Here is a 16514-nt window from a genome sequence, read left to right on the forward strand (position 1 = left end):
AATTTATATTATTGCTCCACTTTTACTCCAGGCAAATGTCAGGCCACACCCTAATGCAGGGGTCGGTTACCATGGCTCTCAAGCCAGATGTGGCTCTTTTGATGGCTGCATCTGACTAGCAGACAAATATTTAATAAAAAAAAATAATAATAACGTTAAAAATATAAAACATTCTCATGTATTACAATCCATTCATTTCCTACTGCTCATGTTCATGGTTGCGGGTGGCTGGAGCCAACACAGCTGTCCTCCGAGACAACACCAAATTTTTATTGGATAATGTGTAATGTACATGGGTCATTGTGAGGTCAGGAAGTACACTTCCCTTCTTTTAATCAAGTAGTCAGCTAGCTAATTGCAGAAACCTTTTTGACGAAGAAGATGGCTAAAAGCAAAAAAGATGAGGAGTATCGTACTTTTTAGCAGGAATGGACAGAGGAATTCGCATTTGTGGAGAGAGCAGGTTCTGCAGTGTGTCTAATATGCAATGATATAAATACATCAATGAAACGGTCAAATATAAAGTGGTACTTCGACACATGCCATACTACATTTACATCAAAATATCCAGCGGGGGACAGCAGGAAGAAAGCGTGTCGAGAGCTACTGTGCATAGTGCAAGCTAGTCAGCAGCAACTCCATGTTTGGACCTAACAAGGTGAATGGAATTTGGCTAGCTTTGCTGGTGCTTTAGCAATTGTGAGAAATGGAAAGCCATTCACAGATGGGGAGTATGCCAAAACATTCATGCCTGATGTTGCCAATGAACTTTTTGACAACTTTTTGGATAAAGACAAGATAATCAAACGAATAAAAGACATGCCTCTGTCAGCAAGAACTGTTCACAAGATCATATCATCATGATGGCAAATCAAATTGAGGCAACACAAGTGAAGGACATAAATGCAGCACCATTCTTTTCTCTCGCTTTGGACGAGCCAACAGATGTAAGCCATTTATTCCAGTTAAGCGTGATTGAAAGGTATGCTGTCAGTGACATACTATGTGAGGAAAGTCTTGCTGTTTTGCCTATGAAAGAGACAACAAGAGTGGAGGAGTTATTCAAGTCTTTCACTGAGTTCGCTAAAGAAAAAAATCTACCGATGGATAAACTTATTTCGGTGTGTACTGATGGTGCTCCATGCATGGTGGGGAAAAATAGAGGATTCATAGCGCTTCTTCGTGAACATGAAAAGGGACACATCCTAAGTTTTCACTGCATCCTACATCAGGAGGTGCTTTGTGCTCAGATGTGTGGCAAGCAGATGGGTGAGGTGATGTCGCTGGTCATTCGGTGGTCAACTTTATTGTTGCCTGAGCTTTAAATGATCATTAGTTTTAAACATTGCTGGATGAAGTTGGGAATAATTATCCTGATCTGCTTCTGCACAGCAATGTGCATTTGTTGTCAAGAGGGAAGGTGCTCAACCATATCACGGCTTGTCTGAGCGAAATCCGGACTTTTCTTGAAATAAAAAACATTGAGCATCCTGAGTTAGCTAACACTGAGTGGCTCCTGAAGTTCTATTATCTCGTGGACATCACTCAACATCTGAACCAGCTCAATGTGAAAATGCAAGGCATTGGGAATACAGTCTTATCCCTTCAACAAGCAGTGTTTGCATTTGAAAACAAGCTAGAACTCTTCATAGCAGACATTGAAACAGGTTGTTTACTACACTTTGAAAAGCTGGGAGAGTTTAAAGATGCATGCATAGCAAGTGACCCTGCTCAACATGTTGATCTCCAGCAGCTAGCAGGCTTCACATCTAATATCCTGCAGTCATTCAAAGTGCGCTTTGGAGAATTTCGTGAGCGCACTCATCTTTTTAAGTTCATCACCCATCTACATGAGTGTGCAGTGGACAGCATGGACCTGAGTTATATCCCCAGCGTCTCCGTCAGAGATTTTGAGCTACAAGCTGCTGATCTGAAGGCTTCAGACTTGCAGATGAATAAGTACGAGTCACTGAATGAATATTTGGAAAGACTTCATGACAGCAAGCAGAGTTGGCGGGCAAACACAAGTGGGGAGAAATGAAAAAACTTCTACCTGCCGACCAGCTGATTGTCAAAACTTGGAACACGCTTCCTGTCACATACCACACACTGCAGCATGTGAGTATTGCTGTACTGACAATGTTTGGCTCTACATATGTATGTGAGTAGTCTTTCTCACATCTAAAAAACATTAAGACCAACCTACGATCATGTTTAATGGATAGAAGTTGCAATGTCTGCATGAAGCTTAACCTCACCACATATCAACCAGACTATAAAGCCATCAGCAAAACCGTGTAGCACCGGAAGTTGCATAATGGTAAGAAGTACTTTATTCATCATTGGTTAGCAACAGCAAAACAACGTTATTAAGAAGAATTCAGAGACTTGTTGTACTTTAAAAGTGTTGGTCTTACATAAAATGCACACATTTACTTGTATTTAGTGTTAAACATATTGTATGGCTCTCATGGAATTACATTTTAAAATATGTGTCGTTCATGGCTCTCTGAGCCTTTAAAAAGGTTCCTGACCCCTGCTCTAATGTATCACAGAATCCCTAAACCTAGAATTTTCTGAAACATGGATGGTATTTGGGTAGTTGTATTTTAATTGTTAAAGTTTTAATTATTTATTCTTTAAAATATCATAAAACCCTAAACATTAATAAAGCATTAATACTAGTTTTGATCTAATTATTCTTTTCAAAGTTATATGAATATCTGCCACAAAGCCAACAAAATAAAAGTAAATTTTAAAAGATAGAATGGTAATAGTTGAAAAACAAAAAATGCATATTTTTATTTCATTTTGTATTTCAGCTACTATATATATTTTTTTCTTTTTCAAGTGAGAGGAGGGGAGATAAAGAGACAGACTCCTGCATGCACTCTGATCAGGATCCACCTAGCAACGCCTATCTGGGGCTGATGCTCTCCCATCTGTGGTCATACTCACTACCAAGCTATTTTTAGCACCTGAGGCAGAGGCTCCAGGAGCCATCCTTAGAACCTAAACCAATGCACTAAAACCAATTGAGCCATGGCCTCAGAAAGGGAAGAGAGAGAGAAAAAGAGAATAAAGGGGGAGGGGGATGGATAGAGAAGTAAATGGCCACTTCTCCTGTGTGCCCTGACTGGGAATCGAACCTGGGCCATCCATACAACAGGGCTGACACTCTACCACTGAGCAAACCAGAGAGGACCTACTTTATCTTCCTTATATGAAAAGTTTCCAAATTGAGTATAAATTCCACCAGTTTGAAAACATCTTAATTAAATGTATGTCCAATTTGAACTTAATTTTTTTTGTAAATGAAGGAAATATATACATACTGCTCTTGTGTGTAATTTGACAAAGTTTTCAGACTTCCAACAAACAAAATAAAAGAATATCAAATATATACCAATCAAGATTTAACTGTTATAAATAGTTAAATAAAAACTCAATCACTAGATTTGTAATTAAAATATGGTTTAGAAATTAGAGTTAAGTGATTCGTATTTGAGTAATTCATTTAATGTCTAACATAAATGAGGTTTAAATCCTTGTTGTTTTAAGGATTAAATAACATTTTGATGTTTCAATCAGGGTGAAATGGTTTATAATTTTAACAACTATAATCTACCAGGATGAGAAACTAAAACATGAATATTATTAAAGAAAATTAAAAGTTGGTTTGCAAAGAATATTTGAAAGACTACAGAGTGCAGAATTCATATCATACATCCACAACTACAATATTTGACAGTTTAAAAATCATTCTTGTTTTCAAGCTGGGCAAGATTTCTTGCAAGGAAAATAATACCAGTATCCATAAGACTACCTTAACCTGAGACAATGTGGTAGAATTTAAAGGTCAGGTCTGAGAGACAAGAACTTTTAAAATTTGTTTTTTAGTGTTGAGTGCTCAGCTTAATTGGCATTCATATAAACTGGTTCCCTTAAGCCTAGTTTCTCTAACTAAGGTTCATTCCCTTTAGATTTTAAGTTTTCTTTGAATGTATAAGTTACAACTTTTCACCATAAAATAGTGTTCTAATATAAACTAGATTCAAGAGATTTAATGAACATAATTTATAAATTCCATGTAAGTTTCATTATCTTTTACTCAAAAGCCCCAAATTGGACATAACACAAATTAGACATTCATATAAATATTGAGATTTTTTTCCTTGTTTTATCCCATTATTTCATATTCATTACCTGAAAATACAGAATAACACAATAAAATTAGTAAAAAAAAGAAAAGAAAATATTTAAATATATTTCTTTGACACCAGGAAAATAAAAGGTTTATGTTTTTATTATATTTTCAGAGACACCTTCAAAAATTTTATTTTAAAAAAGTGAACTCATATTGTGAAATAATTATAGATAAACAGATAATCTGGAAATATGGCACAGAGAACTCTCAAATACCTTCACTTAGTCTTACCTAAGGTTAACATCTAAAATAATCAGAGTGCATTTGTCCAACTAAAAAATTAATTTTGGTACAATACTATTGTAGTAAATAGAATCGTACTATTAATAGTACTACTAACTAAATTCTAGACTTTATTCAGAACTCACCAGGTTTTCCACAAATGATGTTTTTTGTTTGTTTGAGGATCCAATATAGACTACTACGTTGCTTTTAGAATAATATTTTAAAACTATAAAAAATCTTAAACTTCTAATTTTGACACATTTCTCAAAATGCACATATATAGCCAAGGGCAGTTCTGATTTGTGCTGCTTACTCCTATCTTCCTGCTCCAAAATTCAAGCATTCAAGACTGAAATACATTGTTTTATAGGCCATTGTATCATTGATGTAAAGCTATTTGTAAAATTTAAACACAACAGATGTTCCTTACATCTGCATAAAATGCCAGCATTTAAAAAAAATTATGAAGTGCACATTTGGCATTTTAAAGATTGTCTTTCTTTAAATATTTGTTCTGCACTACAAGTGCTTTGAAATAAACACTCTTCCCTGCCACCATAAAATACAGATCTGTCCCTTTATTGTCCCATGTTTTCCGTGGCCTTCTTCACCTGACCTCATATTCCATACTGTTTTTATTTTTACATGTTTCCTGTTTACCATATTAAAATTCATCCGGGGTATTTTTTAATGGCTCCGCTCTGCTTATCAAATAAGCTATATTATATCAAGAAGTAGTAAGGTAAAAGATCAGAGTACTCCTAATGCAAAAGTTTCACTTCATCCTTCTCTGATCACATCTTCTGCCACTTCTCAAAGACACCAATACTAGTTCTGGAAACCAAGAACTCATTATGGTTCCCTGCTAAGCCCTCCATATGCAGTGAGGCCAAAAGAACAAATCCCACATGCCCAGCACAGAAGACAATATCATGTAGATGCCTCAATCAATTGTAAAACAAACAAGTATTAGTAAAAATAGTTGACAGTTATATACTGTTTTAAATACTTCAGATATATTTGTTAGTGTACATTAGCAAATGAGAAAACAGAGGCTGACAAGAGTTAAGTAAGTAACACTCAGTCTTCAAGTTCTCTGAAACAACTTCCCATGACAGTGTTATTTATGCTTTGACCACAGGGCAGTGATCCTTATTGGCTCTACAGTTTATCAGACCCAGAAGTTGGCATATATTTGACAGGAGACTAGCCTAGTTTGTACCTGTGATCTCAGTGATGATCCTTTTCATCTGGCACTGCATGCTGTGCTCTTGCTAAAAGACAATGATAACTTTGTGTCCTGTCCCCAGTTGGGGCAGGACATCACAGTTTATTTATTCATTGACCTACTAAAGCATATCTTGATTGTGTCTAAGTTTATGCAATTATGAATAAACTTTCTAAAAACATGTGTGCATGTCTTTTTGTAGACATACATTTTTAATCCCTTTAGGTAAATACCAAGGTGTGTGATTGCTGGAGTTTATGTAAGATTGTTTTCTTTTGTCAGTCAGTAAATGAGTGGATAAAAGAGCTGTGGTACATTTACTCAGTGGAATACTACTCAGTTAAAAATAAAGAAATCTTAGGTTTTGAAAACAGCACTAATGGATCTGGAGAGCATTATGCTAAGTGAAATAAGCCAGTCAAACCCCTTGGGGTTTCAAATCTGAATCTTCAATGTTCTGGGTCAATGTTGTTGTATCCACTGTGCACCTATCTGGTCAGGCTGGATTAGTTTTTTTGATAAAGTATTCAAAAGGACTCTATTAATATCATAAAAAATAAATTGAGCACTGGCCCTGGCCGGTTGGCTCAGCCGTAGAGCGTAGAGCGTCGGCCTGGCGTGCAGGGGACCCGGGTTTGATTCCCGGCCAAGGTACATAGGAGAAGCGCCCATTTGCTTCTCCACCCCTCCTCCTTCCTCTCTGTCTCTCTCTTCCCCTCCTGCAGCCAAGGCTCCATTGGAGCAAAGATGGCCCAGGCACTGGGGATGGCTCCTTGGCCTCTGCCCCAGGCACTAGAGTGGCTCTGGTCACGGCGGAGAGACCCCCCCCAGGGGCAGAGCATCGCCCCCTGGTGGGCAGAGCGTCACCCCTGGTGGGCGTGCTGGGTGGATCCTGGTCGGGCGCATGCAGGAGTCTGTCTGTCTGTCTCTCCCCGTTTCCAGCTTCAGAAAAATACCAAAAAAAAAAATTGAGCACTGATTTTGCATTTTGAAAAGTCTCACCCTAAAGATTGTTACCAAATAGATTCAACTGACAAAGGTAGAAAATAGCGGGTGTTAGAAACTATGTAAACTATCTTTAGGAAGCATGGGGATTGCATGGGGTTCGAAGGATCTAAACCTTAGTTCCACAGGAGCATACAGTAAGAAATTGTGTGACCTCATTGATCTGGAAGGGCTTCTCATTATATCAGTCTTTCATCATTTCAAACCAGCCTTCAGCTTTGTATAGCAACCACAGGGAGTTCCTACACAACTATCTTGTTGACACCTTCTTAGACACTATGAAAGCCTTAATTATGATATTAAAATTTACCTTAGTTTTATTTTTCACTACTATAGAAAATGTTAATAACTAGAATTCTGGATCTAGAACTAAAAAGTCCATTACAAGAGATATTATTTTCTTCCTCACTGAAGGGTAATGTGTCCACAGCAAGGTTTGGCTTTGGGCCATGGGCTCTGCTCATCAGTGAACAGAGAGTGCTCTTTGGGAGCCAACACGTCACATTTGGTGCATTTGAACAGAAGGGCTGGCTTCAGCTTTCTGCTCAACAAGGTTTCCAGACACTCTCAGAAGTATCCTGTTGAAAAGGTCATGAGGTAGGACTGCAACTTTTAAAACAATTGTCAGGCTAAATTAATTATATTTCTGAAAATGATAGAAGAAAAATATCAAGAATGTATTAGATCTGGGGAAGTAATTTACTTTTGAATTACTGCTTGGGAATTCTTAGGTGATACTAGAGCACTGAAAAGAAAAATACTATTACTGATAACTAACTCTTTTTTTTTTTTTAATAAATTTTTATTAATGTTAATGGGATGACATTAATAAATCAGGGTACATATATTCAAAGAAAACATGTCTAGGTTATTTTGTCATCAAATTATGTTGCAAACCCCTCGCCCAAAGTCAGATTGTCCTCCGTCACCCTCCCTCCAGTTCTCTGTGCCCCTCCCCCTCCCCCTAACTCTCTCCCTCCCTCCCTCCCATGTCCTCCCTCCCCCCCCACCCTTGGTAACCACCACACTCTTGTCCATGACTCTTAGTCTCATTTTTATGTTCCACCAATGTATGGAATCATGTAGTTCTTGTTTTTTTCTGATTTGCTTATTTCACTCCTTATAATGTTATCAAGATCCCACCATTTTGCTGTAAATGATCTGATGTCATCATTTCTTATGGCTGAGTAGTATTCCATAGTGTATATGTGCCACATCTTCTTTATCCAGTCTTCTATTGAAGGGCTTTTTGGTTGTTTCCATGTCTTGGCCACTGTGAACAGTGCTGCAATGAACATGGGGCTACATGTGTCTTCACGTATCAATGTTTCTGAGGTTTTGGGGTATATACCCAGTAGAGGGATTGCTGGGTCATAAGGTAGTTCTATTTGCAGTTTTTTGAGGAACCACCATACTTTCCTCCATAATGGTTGTACTACTTTACAGTCCCACCAACAGTGAATGAGGGTTCCTTTTTCTCCACAGCCTCTCCAGCATTTGCTATTATCTGTCTTGTTGATAATAGCTAATCTAACAGGAGTGAGGTGGTATCTCATTGTAGTTTTGATTTGCATTTCTCTAATAACTAATGAAGCTGAGCATCTTTTCATATATCTGTTGGCCATTTGTATCTCTTCCTGGGAGAAGTGTCTGTTCATGTCCTCTTCCCATTTTTTTATTGGATTGTTTGTTTGTTTGTTGTTGAGTTTTATGAGTTCTTTGTAAATTTTGGATATTAGGCCCTTATCTGAGCTGTCGTTTGAAAATATCAGTTCCCATATAGTTGGCTGTCTGTTTATTTTGATATCAGTTTCTCTTGCTGAGCAAAAACTTTTAATTCTGATGTAGTCCCATTCATTTATCTTTGCCTTCACTTCTCTTGCCATTGGAGTCAAGTTCATAAAATGTTCTTTAAAACCCAGGTCCATGATTTTAGTACCTATGTCTTCTTCTATGTACTTTATTGTTTCAGGTCTTATATTTAGGTCTTTGATCCATTTTGAATTAATTTTAGTACACGGGGACAGGCTGTAGTCGAGTTTCATTCTTTTGCATGTGGCTTTCCAGGATAACTAACTCTTAACGAGGACCTACGGAAGAGTAGCTGTGACCTAACACAAAATTCAGGGCTGCAAAGAATGCAGGAGATATATATGTCATGATCCCTACTTCAAAAGATTTATAACCATTGAAGAAATTAATTATGTTGCATATTATTCTAGTAGGCAAGCTAGAGCTAGGATAGTGATCTAGGCTAAAGTCATACATTTTAAAGTCATTGTTTTTTCTGTATATTAAGAAGACACCACAGGTGAGGAAAAAGTCACTCCCAATACTTGTGCAAGATCTAAGTTTTTATCCTACTCTCAAGCTAACAAGTTTGCCTGTCACAGTTTCAAAGATGCTGACAGAAGTCACAGGGCATCTGGATATGGCGGAGGAGCAGCAACCAGAGCCAATGTTTATTTCTGTGAGCTTGCTATCCTATTCAGATCCCATGAGATGCTACAAATAGTACTTATTGTGTGGCAAACATCCACACAATAGGTTGCACTGCAGAAGAACACTGAGCTTGAGAATTTACTACCTTTATTAAAAAAAAAGTCAGTTTGCCCTTTGAATTAGTGGTTTCACTTCATCCCTCAGAGTCACTCATTAAAAAAAGAACCCAAATATACTGCTCACAAAAATTAGGGGATATTTTAAAATAAATATGAAGCAATAAAAAAAGAAACATTTGATTTTTTTTAATTAAACAATAACATCAGAAAAGGAAACAAGTCAAAGAAAGTTGTTCAATTATACAAATGAGATGCAAAACCAACATTTATTTTATTGGTGAAAATGCACTATACAAATGGCTGAAAGTACTGGAGCATCTCTACGTTCCCTGATCCCCTAATTTTTCTGAGCATTGTAAATTGCCCAGAGAAAGAATGATCACAGTTTTATACTCTTCACATACCTAGTAAGAATTCATTAGGCAATTCATGGCAGATGAATCAGGTCTCCCAAAAGTACATAAGGAGAAGTTATAGAGGGAAGGATAGATGGTGGGAGTGCCCTTCAGGAAACAAAAATGGTTAAAAATGTTTGGAAGAAACTATAAAAGTGTAATAAGAAGAACAGAAGAAAAGTCAGAATAGTATAATGAGAGATGAGGATAAAAGAAATATTCAGGAAGGAGCAGTGACATATGAGTCAGATATGTCAATAATCTTCCATTATTAATATATGATACACAATTGTTTGGAGCACTGCTTTGTAAATGTTTTGGTTTCAGTATTCCTTTATACAGTACTATTTATAAAGCTTTGAGAATCTGAGGTCTTTTGTTTGTGTGGGTTTTGGCCATTGATGAACTACATAAGCCATTGATGATTACTATATTAAAAATTGAGTAAAAATTTTTAATATTTATTAATTAAATTTTTTAAATAACAATTAATTGTTATGAAAAAGACTATGTCTTCAATAATTTAAGTGAATGAGAACAGTGTTTTATATCTTTGCAATTCCATTTAATGTCTGTCATTATAAAAGTTGCTTTGATTCTTATACCTTCCTTTGTATACTTTCCATTGACATAAAGTATATGGATAAAATCTAGTCTCACAGAAATATATAGTAGAAAAAAAGAGGGGATGGTATAAATATTTTTTGAGATAATTGAGAATATTTATTTTTAATATGCCAAATACTATTTCAAGATATAACAGATGGTAATTTTTAAATATAAGTTAAAATTGGGCCCTGGCCAGTTGGCTCAGGGATAGAGCGTCGGCCTGGCGTGCGGGGGACCCGGGTTCGATTCTCGGATAGGGTACATAGGAGAAGCGCCCATTTGCTTCTCCACCCCCTCCCTCTCCTTCCTCTCTGTCTCTCTCTTCCCCTCCCACAGCCAAGGCTCCATTGGAGCAAAGATGGCCCGGGCGCTGGGGATGGCTCCTTGGCCTCTGCCCCAGGCACTAGAGTGGCTCTGGTCGAGGCAGAGCAACGCCCCCGGAGGGGCAGAGCATCGCCCCCTGGTGGGCAGAGCATCGCCCCTGGTGGGCGTGCCAGGTGGATCCTGGTCAGGCGCATGCAGGAGTCTGTCTGACTGTCTCTCCCCGTTTCCAGCTTTAGAAAAATACAAAAAAAAAAAATTAAAATTGAAAATCAGAAAACATATTGTATTTTTTTTTGCCTTGTTAACATTCAAATCTATTGGTATATCTTGCATTTGAATGCACAGATCATTTGGAAAGTTGTGTTTAATTGAGTCATGCTAAATGTTCAAATGTTGACATATTTTATTATAAAATATAAAGTATCACATAAATTAATTTCACCAGTCTCTTCAGAAAGTTATTTAAGTACTAAATAGTGTCAGTCTCACAATGGTGAATTCAAGTTTCTTAAATTTTGAATGTTCATTTAATAGATCAGGTTTTATCATTAGCAACAAATACTATCAGAAGAGTTTCTAAAAGTGGTAGTTTCAATTTCTTGGTTCACTATCAAGAAAATATTTAATAAATGCTCAGCTCTGAATAAACATACATTTCTGTCGGTCTTTCTTTCAAGTAGAAGTGGTACTTCGTGAAAAAGAAAAACAGCTAGTTTGGCTTGCAACTCAATTTTTTGAGCCAGGGAGCAGTCACATACCCTGTTAAGCAACAATAATCACTTTAGAAGCGCTTCTTCTCTATCACTCTTTAAATTGAAAGCATTACCAGAGAATGAAGATTTAATAAAAGAAATAATTTGTATGTTTCACCTAGGATGTTCTTAAATCATATTTGTTCTGTTTTGTTTCCTTTACAAGTTCCTGGCTGTGAAGAATATACAATGGCTACTAGACGTGTGGTTGTACTCCCTTACTCAGGCTAAGAAACCAGCAGTTTTACCCAAATTCCTTTTGCAATGTTAGTGCATATGTCAACCCCATAAGAAAGACAAATAATATCTTAGTGCATTATGAAAATAGCTTTAGAATTACAATGAATGTATCTAGGCATTCACAGAATTCTGAAAACTATAATTTAAAAACTGATATTTTAGATAATAAAGTCAAGCCTGAGGCCTCTGTTTCCTTCAAATACTAATCTAGCTTTTGTTTATTTGTTCCTTCCTTTTGTATTTATTTCAATGTCTCTATTGTCTCCTCTCTCTTTGTTTCTGTTTGTATATTTGTGTATGTGTGCCTGGGGGAGGGAGTCTACAAGTTACTGTTCAGAGTCTAATTGAATATTGAAAAACTACCTCATTATCCTCTTGTAAGATAGTTTTAATTTTTTTTCTTTTCACTAGTTATGGTTTGCTTAATCTTAGTAGAGTAGGTTTTGTTATTATTAAATTTTTTTTTAAAGCAGTTTTAAGTTCACAGCAAAATTAAAGTGAAAGTACCTAGATTCCCCCCACAGGTGGAACACACATTCTAAACATCTGTTACCAGATGGTACATTTATACAATGAATAAATGAACCAACATTGAGACAACATTGTCACCCAAAGCCCAAAGCTGATATATTATTGCTCTATTTTGAGGCTTCAAGAAGTTATGACACCCTTTATTCATCTGTCTCTGTATCTAACCTTGTTGGCAGTGGTTTGTTCTGTCCTACCCTCTTATATGGAATCAAGAAAAGTCACTGACTTTTTAGTCTGTTCAGCTTTTTTACTTGTTGTTAGAATAGAATGTGTCTTTTGATTTCCTTACAGGTAAAACTAGAATACAGAAGTTTTAACAAGTATTTTTAAGCATATCGTCCCTGCTTTAAAAAAAAAAAAAATTCTAAAAACCTCTCAGTTTTTAGTTAGATTAAAAATAAATATATATATAAAAAAGAAAGAAAGTAAAACAGTTTCCAAGTATGTATGTGCAACTCTAACCATGTTTAAAAATCTATTTTAAAAATAGTTATAAAAATTTTATTCAGGCACATCATTTAATCTTATATGTATCAATATATTAGAAAGGGGTAGAAAGATTAATCAACAAGGCCAGGATACTTCATCATTTTCTACTATGAGGACTTGACAATTGATTTTTTTTTCTAGTATAGACCCATACAATTGTGTAGTAATACATTATATCTGTTAGTTAGACTAAAACATAACATTTTTACATAGTTACGGATTGTTATAAAATACAGTAACACAACAAATAAAAGTTATATCAAATTAAAACATAAAAACATGAGATAAGTCAAAATATAAACCTTACTAAATACTTCTGGGTTTCTTTAAAATTTAGCATAACCTGAATATTTGTCAAAGTAGAGATCATTCCATTATATCATAAACAATTAAAAATATAATATATATCAGGAATATTATATGTCTCCCAAAATTAGATTAATATATTTTTATAATTACTTACTCATATAAATATCATTTGCATACATGTTAGGAAACTAATTCATTACCAAACACAATTTAAAGTATAACAATCAATCTAGTTTATGGTCTTAGTGAAAATGTAGCAGGACAGTATTTAAACCAATTTTCAATGGAATTATTTTCTCTTTCTTAGTTCCATGCTATCCTGTGTTTCCTTCACCATAAAAAAATAATAACTTGGCCCTGGCCAGTTGGCTCAGCAGTAGAGCGTCGACCTGGCATGCAGAACCTGGGTTTGATTCCCGGCCAGGGCACACAAGAGAAGCACCTATCTGCTTCTCCACCCCTCCCCCTCTCCTTCCTCTCTGTCTCTCTCTTCCCCTCCCGGAGCCCAGGCTCCCTTGGAGCAAAGATTGCCCAGGCGCTGAGGATGGCTCTGTGGCCTCTGCCTCAGGTGCTAGAATGACTCAGGATGCAACAGAGCGATGCCCCAGGAGGGCAGAGCATCGCCCCCTGATGGGCATGCCAGGTGGATCCCGCTCGGGCACATGCGGGAGTCTATCTGACTGCCTCCCCATTTCCAGCTTCGGAAAAATGAAAATAATAATAATAATAATAATAGTTATTTTCTTTTTTTTTTTCTTTTTTTTTTTTTCTTTCTGAAGCTGGAAACGGGGAGAGACAGTCAGACAGACTCCCACATGCGCCTGACTGGGATCCACCGGCACGCCCATGAGGGGCGATGCTCTGCCCACCAGGGGGTGATGCTCTGCCCCTCCGGGGTGCCGCCCTGCCGCGACCAGAGCCACTCTAGCACCTGGGGCAGAGGCCAAGGAGCCATCCCCAGCACCTGGGCCATCTTTGTTCCAATGGAGCCTTGGCTGCGGGAGGGGAAGAGAGAGACAGAGAGGAAGGAGGGGGTGGGGGGTGGAGAAGCAAATGGGCGCTTCTCCTATGTGCCCTGGCCAGGAATCGAACCCGGGTCCCCCGCACGCCAGTCCGACGCTCTACCGCTGAGCCAACCGGCCAGGGCAATAAACTTATTTTCTTGATAAGGGAAAACTCAAAGAACAAAATATAAACAGGTAGTCAAAAAATTGACTTTGACTTCCAAAAATAGCTTTTAAAATCCAAAACAAGGTCACATTTTGAATATACTTTTGATTTGAATATTTTAAGTACTCAAAGAATAAACATTTACAACACAGAAATGTAAAAAATGAATATGAGAGTAGAAAGACATCCGACATTTTCCCAACCAGAGAGATAAAGGTCCCAATATGTCCACTGGGAGAAAAAATCCAGAGTAGTTACTAGTTTTTAGAGGCTAAAAACACCTGAGAAGGAACCTTATTTTCTATCCAGAGGAAAAGAGAACACATGTAATTTTAAGAAAAATCTGAAAGTAGAGCAGAAGTCTTCTATATTCTTCAGTTTTAGCCCATGAATGTTCAAACCTCCACATTAAGAGAAGTTCCACATTAAGTATGGTGCCAAAAGTAAAACAGATACAGTCTATGGGCTTGAAGGCAGCTTAAAAAATTCCACATGACATTGACAATCCTACCATCAAGAGGTAAGATTTGTGTTTCTTCTTGAATCTGGGAGGCTTACAAATGGTCAAACTGACATTATGTGATTCCAATGGTTAGTAATAAAAGGTAAACAACTTCTGTTTATTTGTACTGGATTCCCCCCCCTCCTTCAGAACCCAGTATTTCATACTGTGAGGAAGCCCAAGTAGCTAAGATAAGCTACATGTAGGTGTTGGGCCCTCAGGTCCAACTGAGGCTGCAACCAACAGCCTGAATCAATATTAAGACATGTAAATAAAAGAGAAACCTTCAGATGATTCAAGTCCCCAGACACCATGTATTCTAGATGAAGATCAAAATAGCTCAGAGTAGAAACAAGCTGTTCTCATTGGGCTTTTTCTGAATCACTTCTCCTTTGAATCCAAGAATATAATAAAAATAGCTGTTTTATAGCACTAAACTTGGAGTTGTTTGTCATTAAGAATACATAAGTAGAACAGAGGAGTGGGGGAAAAAAGGAAGAGTAGGAATGAGAAGTTCCCATAGAAGAGAAATATCTGTTCTAAAGAGAAGTAAGCAACTATCTAAATAGCTGGATACCATAATCTAGAAGCCATGGCAGTGTTCTATGTATCAGAGCCAGATTCATAACAGATGCCCCAATACCTGGCTAACTGAACTAGATCTTAATAAGTACTGTCAGGGACAAAAGATAGCAATAGAACAGATACTTTGTCCTGAATGTTATGACAATATCATGGTTTCCTAGAAACTTAGAAAAACTATAGAAGAATGGGGGAAAAAAAACAAAGTGGAGAGATTCATGAATTGACTAATTTTTATCATAAAATATCCACATTTAAATCACTTATTTGAATTGCAAAGATTAAATTTCTGCCATTTACGGATTATTTTAGTCAGAGAAATAAAGTTTTATTTTAGCTACCTTAAATTTTAACTTTATATAATGTCTGAAGTACTAAATAAATGTTATTTTAGACCTTCTTGTAGCTCTAAAATGGTTATTATTCTGAGCAAGTAATATATATTATCACATACCCCTCTACAAAGTTTTGAATTTTTACTGGAAAATAGTTTAAGTTGGAAAATTGGAATCAAACCTTGATCTCTTCAAGAGCCAGTTTTAACAGAAATTAAGTTCTTTCTGTTTCCACATTTTGTACTTTAATTATAATAAAATAAAATAAAAAATAAAATTTACCACCCTAACTGATTTTAAATATACAATTCATTAGTTTCTGCCTCCACTTTCATATATTTATTCTGTACTTTATATCTCTCTAAACATCTAATAGAAACTTTTTTTTTTTTTTCACTTTTCTGAAGCTGGAAACAGGGAGACAGTCAGACAGACTCCCGCATGCACCCGACCGGGATCCACCCGGCACGCCCACCAGGGGCGACGCTCTGCCCACCAGGGGGCGATGCTCTGCCCATCCTGGGCGTCGCCATGTTGCGACCAGAGCCTAGTCTAGCGCCTAAGGAAGAGGCCACAGAGCCATCCCCAGCGCCCGGGCCATCTTTGCTCCAATGGAGCCTTGGCTGCGGGAGGGGAAGAGAGAGACAGGAAAGCACGGCGGAGGGGTGGAGAAGCAAATGGGCGCTTCTCCTGTGTGCCCTGGCCGGGAATCGAACCCGGGTCCTCCGCACTCTAGGCCGACGCTCTACCGCTGAGCCAACCGGCCAGGGCCTAATATAAACTTTCAATGAGAGGTCTAAGGAAAATAACATTAATTATTGTATATAAAAGACAGGTTCTAAGTTTCTTCTAGTGATAATTGACCAGTATCCATCTAACTAGACTCCTCTACTGAATATGATGTGAAATTTATGGTAAAGTTTGTAAAATAAACGGCTTCATTGAGATACATCTGTGGCCTAAATCAAAATAAATTGTCGTAAATGGGAGGTGACTCCATGGCCATGTTTCCTGAGAACCTCAATATCGCTGATATAATCAAATAATAAA

The 16514-nt window shown here is 37.2% G+C and overlaps 1 non-coding gene across 1 annotated transcript; it reads right to left on the reverse strand.

Annotated features, from left to right (window-relative positions):
* Positions 1–16159: 16159 nt before the first annotated feature.
* On the reverse strand, positions 16160–16235 carry TRNAS-AGA (transfer RNA serine (anticodon AGA)). The gene has a single exon. It is a non-coding gene; the product is annotated as a tRNA-Ser (tRNA).
* Positions 16236–16514: the final 279 nt, after the last annotated feature.

This window comes from Saccopteryx bilineata, chromosome 6 (genome assembly GCF_036850765.1).
Source record: "Saccopteryx bilineata isolate mSacBil1 chromosome 6, mSacBil1_pri_phased_curated, whole genome shotgun sequence".
Classification (NCBI taxonomy): Eukaryota; Metazoa; Chordata; class Mammalia; order Chiroptera; family Emballonuridae; genus Saccopteryx; species Saccopteryx bilineata.